Below are 9,321 nucleotides of genomic sequence, written 5' to 3'. Positions count from 1 at the left end.
AGCATAGAGGCAATTCAATTTGTAATTATGTTTGTGCTTCCCCTGAATGTTCAACAGGCACAGACACAGACTATAGAGTATAATATATATTATTATAAACACCTAGTATTTCTACACACAACTTCCTCTTTTTAGTATAGGATTCATAACAATTTGATGACACAAAAGCTCTTCAGGTGCTTGGAAAAGAGAACAATCCTGCCGCAAATCTCCTTGTGAATCTGAATAAACGAACAGGAAACATGGAGACAATAGCATGCTGTTTTGCAAGATCACACAAAGGCAGTGCAATATGGATCTGCTTTAAAACCTGCACTCCAGTAAACGCATTGAAGTCCTACTGCACGGCTCCCCTAGCACACCACTGCTTAGTGAATACAGCCATGTGTACACGCTGGCTTTATCACCAAAGCAGAGCCATGTAACATAACAGCACTTCATTGGGGTTGCATGGGTTTTGATTTCCACTCAGTCTGGGTGGAAGTCCATTGAAGCTGTATCAGACAGTTTTGTGTTGCATGGGTTTAGATTTCCACTCAATCTGGGTGGAAGCCCATTGAAGCTGTGTCAGACAGTTCTGTGTTGCATGGGTTTAGATTTCCACTCAATCTGGGTGGAAGCCCATTGAAGCTGTATCAGACAGTTCTGTGTTGCATGGGTTTAGATTTCCACTCAATCTGGGTGGAAGCCCATTGAAGCTGTGTCAGACAGTTCTGTGTTGCATGGGTTTAGATTTCCACTCAGTCTGGGTGGAAGCCGTTGCCCTCTCCTGGTAAGATAAGCTGTCTGCTCCATAACTACCCATTCCAGCTGATCTGATCCTTTTGTGCAGCGGTAAAGACTCAGTGAATGGGGGCTGCCTGCTACATCGGGGTCGTGACACAGCAAGTGATTTTCATGTCATCACCTTGACCAGTCTTGTGTAGTATTTTTATAAGTCCCATTAGTCCACTTTGATGATGTCCACAATACAAATCAAACTCCTTGACATATATTTAGTGCAGTAGAATGTTGAGGGCATGACCCTTGCATTCCAAACTACTCATTCCGGAATGTAAAAATGACGTTTCAATGCAATGCAGCTATCAAATGGCACAACATCAGAAATGAAGAGCACAGTAGTATACTATAAGTGACAATGCCCACATGAGCACAGTTTTGAGGACCACTGTCCTAGCCACTTCAGTAAAGAACCGGTTGGCTATCCCAAATAATGAATATATTATTTCCTTGTCGCCTTAACTAATTCTGAAAAAGTGAGCAACGATTGAGATAACAAAACTGCCTTGAGAACATTGAATGAATCTGAGGTTCCTTTAGGACTTTGCTAAATGTCTCTGCGGGCGTGACGAATGATCAGGATTTCTAAACACTGCCCTCAGTAATGGAGATGTGTGCAGTGCAGTATTCGAACCGCACCCCCATGCTTGCTAACAACAACCACATGAAGTATTCCACGGCAGGCATCCTTCATCAAACAAGCAAGCAAACACAGTCACTGTGATTCGGGTCTCAATCATTGGGGTCACTGCGGAAGCCCTAATAATGACAGCCATCATGATGTCAAATGAGTTCCTTAATCCTGGCAGCTCAGTAATACACTGTATGTCAGATTTCTAGATTTTGTTTTTTTTATGCAGTCTGTAGAAATGCACCTGTCATACCCATGGCAGCTCTGGTACCCTTGCAGACTTGTTGTCAGTCTGTATTAATTTGAATGAAAATGAGCCCGTCATGTTTGTGCTATGTGATGGAATCATTATCCCTGCAGCACCAGGAGCGCTAGCTCTGGGCTCAGTGCTGCTTGGAGATGTTTAGCTCCTCAGTACAGGGAGTTTTCAAACCCACATACTCCGCTTGAAGTGACAAAAACAGTGAGGTAAAGAGCACAGTTTTTGTATTATTGTACAACATTTTTGTATTATTTTTCCCCTCTATAGCAATTTATTAGAAAGTCAAACTAGTTGAAAGCAAAATTAATACTTCACCGTGGAATGCATGAAAACAGTGCAATAAATCAATCTCAATTGTTACCAATGTTAATGTGTTTTCATTTTTTATTATTATACAGATTACTGGAGTCACATCTGCAGCTGGGTATTGAACTGTTTGCCTCTTCCTTCAGATTTATGGTATATTAGATTTCAACACTAGATATTGGGAACAGCTCATTGAGCAGGTGGTACACATCAGTCCTGAGAATCACTGAGCAGTATTCCCAGACAGGGAGAAATCACTCAACAAATAAATAGCTGAATTCATTAATTCAGATATTTGCATAAATCCCAACTACCCATATAGGCAGGTATTTTATCAATTATGTTAGTTACTGTAATAAAAATGGGGAATGATAATTTGGATACTGTTAATATTCCTGCATGGTTTATTTGCAGTTAATTTGTCTCTTTTGGTACTGGGTCCTCTATTGAGCACGTTGGGTGAGCAAGATTATTGCAAAGTGTCGGCTTAACATTTACATTGTATTGTCAGTTTCCTTTGAACTGTGTGCAGGACACTTTCTGTGATGAGCTTCTACAATGCATTCTTATAGTGCACAGAGAGTCTCTCCCTTCTTCTCGATACAGTATAGGTAATTAACTTTCCAAGAACGTATTCCCGCTCCAGATCAATGAATGTACTGCACCAGTGTTCACAATGTAACAACGCGATTCGACACTGCTGGTTCCTTGTGTTGCGCCCCTCACCCTATCTTAATGCATGATGATTCTGAATTAATCAGTAAAGTAACATTATCCTATTCTATGGGTTTACAATACAAGCTGTGTTCTTGGAAACTGAATTATTGCCATTGTCGGCTCTTTCGGACGGCATCATAAAAAATGATGAATTTGTGTGTTTCTATTTCAGAACGTGCACTAGAGAAAATTTAAACTGAGCTTTTCCAATGTGATTTCATGTTATTTTTGTCAACATACAATGGTAAGAAGGGGGAAGAAAAAAAATACTTCAAGAATAAATACAAAATAAATAATACCCATAACGGAGTTATCTTTTCATAGGGGTTGGGGAAAAGAATGGCACAAACTGCCAACAACTTTTGAGGTCTGAATTGAAACGGGATAATGATTACAGAGCTCTGTTTGTTCTGGAGTGTTTTGGCTCTCTCTGTTTTTAAGCAAATGAACCATGCAGATGAACTATCGAAAGCAGGAGGTTCAGTTGTTAAAAGCAGGAAGGCAATGTCAAGTGGAGCTCTACAAGTTACTTAGTGTCTATTAAAGGTCTCTCATGGTCCTCGTTGAGCTCACACCTATTCTCAAGACAAGCAGTATATATACCATCCTCTTTCATTAGACTGTGTGAGAGGCAATAGCCATTCTCCCATGAACGTATTCAAACCATTGGACTCATATGAGAGAATGACGCAGGTTATCAAGGCTCAAAACTCCTCCAGATCAATTTCATCCTCCTTATTCATGCATTACACAAAGAATCCAGGAGAATAGATTATCAAATTAGCCCCTGTCACATTTCAATAACGTTGGGAGTCAATGGACTTGCTGTAGGGGTGGAAATAAGACTCCTATTGCATAGCAGTTTCACCCATTCCAGCTTTTACTACGAGCTTGATTAGCCTCAGGCAACAATCTCAGGTGCGTGTCTTATTAAACTCCTAGTAAAAGCAGGACTGGATCAAACAGCTATGCAAGAGGAGTCTTATTTCTATCCCTGCCTGTACCATTGTCCAATAGTACAGGGTCATTGCCATTGTAGTGCCACAGCAATGCTAAAGATTACTTTCTACTGATATATATATAGTGGCTGTCAAGGCTGTACCTCAGTGTTTCCTGCATTAGTAAAACGAAAGGTTCTGGCATCTTGGCTGAGGTTTAATTTGTCTCAGCTGCTTAATCTGCAGGGGCATCTTTCACCACCCACACACAGACGCTCAGACACACCGTACACGTCCCACTGCCACCTGTGTGGCTTAGAAGTCTGTGATATTGCACAATGTTGAACTTCTGCTTTTTAAGGGAGTGCACAGCTGCCCTTTGTAGATATTGTCAATTCTCTTTCTGCTGTCTTAGTTTTCTCCCTCGCTCAACTACTGTACAGCATCCTCCTTTTGACAAAAAAAAGAATAAAATCAACATACATTTTAGTTTATGGCCTGGGGCATATCTGCATATTCAGCAGCACTGGTTAAAATGAATATCTAATTGTAAAGCTATTCTGCTAAATCTCTTTGAAGTTTACAGACATTCATTTCCTTCACATATTTGTCAGAAAATGTGTCTCTGAACCAAAAAACCAAGAAAAAAGCAAACATAATTAAGCACATTTGGTTTCCATGTTGTGTGCGTGTGTGTGTACCGTGTATGGGGAGTGCTCAGTAACTGACAGCAGTGCTACAGGACTTACCAGGTGCTAAATGAAGACAGCAAATGTTAAGTGTCCGAATCCAAACCCTATAGTGCTTAAAAGACTTAAAAGTCCATTTTAAATATCTTAACAGTGGTGGATTAGAATAGCATTGCCCTTAGACATACTAGGATGCCTACTGTTTTCTGCTATATGAATCAATGTCTAAGAGGGTCACTCCAGGGGTGAGGTACACTGAAGGGGCAGCAGTATTTAGATCATTACCCTAGAATACAGTGTCAGTTATCTGGTAGCTGCAGAGGGGCATTAGTGCTGAAATTGCTGCTCTATTCAGAGGAGACCTGATTGGATCTGTGAGGTTGATAACTGAAACGTGTTATTAGAACCATTTAACAGGATGGTTGCAGTTAAATATGGGTGCCACTAGGACCGCGAAGTTCCCACTTGCACCCATTTAAGACAAACTGCCTGTAAAGCTATGTATACTGTACGTGTGATTTAATATGCTAATATCCTTTTCCAAAGTCATTTGGATTGAGTTTTTTCTTTTAAAACCACAAGCTGATTAGAATGTTTTTGATGTCTGTCATGCAAAAGACCTTACATAGTAGTATTTTGATCCTGACTGAAACAGGCATCCATGCCTGCCTGCCTGTGCACATTGGATCTTCTTGTAACGCTGTGCAATTTCTCTATTCTTTCTTCCACCTACAGTCTCCTGCAGTCTGTCACCCCTTCTTACGAATCAACGCATCTCAGTGTGTTTCATGCAAAAGCTCCTCAAACACACCAGGTGCGGTCATCTCACAAAGAATTACAATAAGTGACGCTTTTATATTTTCCATAAATTCTGCATTTTACCAGGTAGCAGCACAGATTTTTTTTTAATGAACGACTTTGACTGTGCTTTGAATTGTGTTGAAAGAAGGGCAATTGCTACAAGTCCTCTCATCTTTGTTTCCTCCAGCTCTTTACTGTAATCGATGATTAATGTTATAAGTCAACTGAAACTAAATACTGTAACTTTCTTTGTCAAAACATATGCTGGAAGAATGGAGAGGCAGATGATAAGGCACAGAATGAATGAGCTGTTGCCTGTTTCTGTGTGATGTCATTTACAAAGTATTCTGTCAGAAAGCATGCCTCTCCTGCTCGGAAGATCTCTCTGGACTTGATTCTTGTATTGCAGAATGTTACACAGGTTCCAGTTGTACAAGTTCCAAGGATGCAAAGTTGGGAGTTTAGAAACCAGCAGATGCCAGTTATAGTTCAGAGACTCAGCCAAACACACAGGTCTGTGGATCAGAGCAGAAGGGGAGGTGTAAAACCCTCTTCCAATTCCTCTGGTTTGTTGAAAGGCAGATGTTGCAAATCATTGGCATAAGGAACTTGAATGAGCGACAAATGGTGTTCTCTAAAACGTCGACGGGATTTCTATTAAAACCTGGGCTGAGACTTTTCAACAGACAAATCAAATCAGACAGACCTGAAGAAAAGGGCTCGGACATCCCTCATGTCTGATTGGCGGCCCGTTTAACATCAACTTGAGAGATGGTCATGTTTGTGTGAGTCTAGCAGCACACCAGCCTGCTTCTAAACAGAGCTCAGATGAGGAAGTGGCAAGGATAACTGGAAAAATCATTATGGGCTACCTCTTAAAGAAATCCTTTAATTAGAATAGTGTTTAACATACCCAGAGCCACGTTTCTATATACATCCCCATGTGTGGAATGGCAGCCCAGGGCTAGTGATAAGACTCAAAGAAAGGTAAGAATATTGAAATACCCACCCGATCCATTTATTAAAACAAATGACTTGATTTTTTGGATACCCAGATCCAGCTACAGGCCACCTGTGATCTAGATCTGACTGCAGTGTATATCGTTTTCCTTCACAGTTTTTGCTGAATAGTTGCACACCACTCTCAAGCAATTTACAGGTCTTGTGAATCCAGCACATCTAAGTAGAACATCACAACACCCATTTTAAACCTTTTTAAAATTAATAATACATGCGTTCTTTAAAAACAAAATACTGTTCTATTCCACCAATACATGCTACTTTTTTATCGATGACTGTATAAGGGGCAAAGTCTTTCAATACAATAATAATTGAGTGAAAAGGTGATTTATCCAAACATGCAAGGTTACTGATAAAGTTCAGGCATGTAAAAGAATAGCATTCTCTCTGATATATTCATTTGTCTGTATTGGAACATTTTCAGATATTTGTTTTTTGCACAAAGGACCTCTGCAATGCAATTGAAGCCACATCCTTCCTAAATTAAACAAAAAAATGTGCTACCTTGGGCAATGCATTACCCAGTCTCTCAAGCAAACATTTCCTGTGAAGGACCATGTGTTTTGATAATGCAATCCCTGGCCCTCGGCTCACCATGTTGGAGTTTGTTCATTGGTAATTCAGGATTCCTGCAGTGCATCAACATGTATACGCTGCTCTAGGAAGTAGTAAAAGAAGCAATGATATTATGTCACTAAAACACAATAACCCTCTTGACAAATCAGATTTTCCTGGCTGCAAGATTTGACAGCGCTCATACATCTGCATCGAGATTGGAAATTGTTCCTGGTTGAGCAATCTCTTCCTCCTTCCTGTCATCCCTTATAAGTGCAGAGTAATCAAATAACTATTTTTTGACAAATTCAAGACATCCGCTACGTATTATTGTATAAACTTTGTTTTTGGGTTATCTCAGGTATTATTGCTTACACAATGGAAGGTGGCAAAGCAGTTGATTAATTCAGATTCGGAACGATGCCTCCAAACAGTGCCCAGCTGGAAATGAAGGAGCTGGGGTCATGACGTCAGCGATCCACCCACCACACTCCCAGTTTGGCCTCCGCCTGACCTCTTCAGTGGTGAAGCGGACAGGCAAGTGAAACGAAGGCTTCCATACAGAACGGATCAGCTCTGCCATCATCCCAGTGAAACATGTTAAAACAGGGATGGGAATAGTGCAGTAGTTCAATACATTCCTGGTTTAACTACAAGTTTACACAGCTAAGCTTGTTACCGATATACACCATGGCTAATCAAGCTCATAGTAAAACCTGGAAAGAGTGAAGCTGCTATGCTATGCAGAGTCTTATTTCCATCCATGTACAACCTGGCCACAAGGTGGGGAGCAGAGCTGTCCGTCCTCTTTGTGTAAGAGCCATATTGGGTACCAGAGAGTTCTTTGATAGCCAGAAAAAAAAATAAAACACCATTTCTAGAGACAGCGTCTGCTCATGAAATGTGTTGCATGTGTGCTTAACACACAACAGCAACATGCTGTACATAGACTGTACTTGTTTCTACCTTAGACTGTAGATTGTCATTGCAGTCTTTTTTAATCCATTAAACTGCCAATGGGATACTACAAAAGTATATGCTGGACAGCCCTGGTCTGGAGCATTGTGTATCTTTTACATTCCGGATTATGATCAAGACCAATGAGGGGCTGTATCCCTTGCAAGGAAGGTTTAGCAAGAACATCTGAGAGCTGCCTCAACAGTATCAGGTATCACTATCACTACTAGGTACCCTGCAGAAAACCTTATTGCAAAATATGATTGATATCCTTATTCTTTCAATTCATTTGATTGTAGGGAGGTTATATACGCAATTTACCACAGTTTTCTGCTTGGATGTTTTTTGCTTTATCATGTGATACAGAAATCTTTTTTTTTTTTTTTTTTTTTTCACGCCTTGAAAAATCAGCGCCGCGTAAGCAACGCTCCAAGCACGGTCCTCGTCGCGGGAGACCAGGCGCATGGGTTAAGCAATAATAAATGCAATCCCTTTACTATTCGGCTGTTTGCATAAACGCAATGCTGTTACAGTACACCACTAAGAACAGCTAGGGCTTCTCCCAAAGTGTCAATGAAATGTGTAAACGCTGGAGAATACATCATTCAAGTCTCATCCTTTACCTGCTTTCAGGTGTTCAGCGCGTGTTTCTCCTGGGAGGTAGGTGGGCAAGTGATCCACTGGCATTAACAATGAACTGCGAGAATCTTTCATCACTGTGTCTCAAAATGAATAATTAATGAAGTACGTATGATAACGTTCCAGGAACAAGATAACATGGACGTACGCACGACATACATCACTACAGTACTAGAGACCCAAGTTTAAAAACAAGAATGATGCGAGGAAAGGGTAAGATGAATTGTGCGCCTGGCACAAAACCAGCGCAATCCTCGCATTGAATTGTTTCCAAGTTGAGATTGTGTGCATCATCCAAGCACAACCCTCGCATTTCTACCAGTATATAACAAGAAAATACTACCAGGCGAGCCTCTGGGTTCATTTCTTAAAGGGAATTCAAAATACTCTTATTTGAAAAAAATAAAAAAAAGCTGCAAAGGTCTAACCTTCTACTGACATGACTGGCCACAGGTCGTTCTTAATGAGACAATGTGATCCATGCACTCTCATAGCACTGGATGGACGTCAGGGCTAATTCGTCTCTGTGATGACAACACTAAAGGCTGCGCATTATAAAATAAATGCCTGGTCACGATCTGGACTGAGCTCATCTCAGGGTCCCTGGGCTACATATTTATATTGCTCCCTTCTCTGAGGCGCGCACACTTACGCTGCTTTGTCAATGTGCCTGCTTGAAGTAGCTGGGAAGCTGCAGAGATCGAGATCACTAGTTTAAAAAGACAGACAACAACGGTACAAAGAAGAGAAGCGGAGAGAAGGTGGAACATTTACCTCACTGAGCTTCATTTCTCGAAAGGTGAGTTATTGCCGTTGCTTTATTTCATTGATCTCAAAATAGAATATTTATTTGCGATTGGGAGAGTCTTCTAGTTTCATTATACTTTGATAATTTTAGGAGAGGCAAAATCGCGTTGAGATCATTTTAGACATTGCCATCAAGGTCATTCTTGACAGGTTTGCTGTGCTCATGGTGTGCGATTATTTGGGAAACTGAATATTTACTTTATTTCTGTTTTGGAAGAA

Source organism: Polyodon spathula, chromosome 25 (assembly GCF_017654505.1).
Source record: "Polyodon spathula isolate WHYD16114869_AA chromosome 25, ASM1765450v1, whole genome shotgun sequence".
Taxonomy (NCBI): Eukaryota; Metazoa; Chordata; class Actinopteri; order Acipenseriformes; family Polyodontidae; genus Polyodon; species Polyodon spathula.
Note: the sequence above shows the minus strand (reverse complement) of the source record.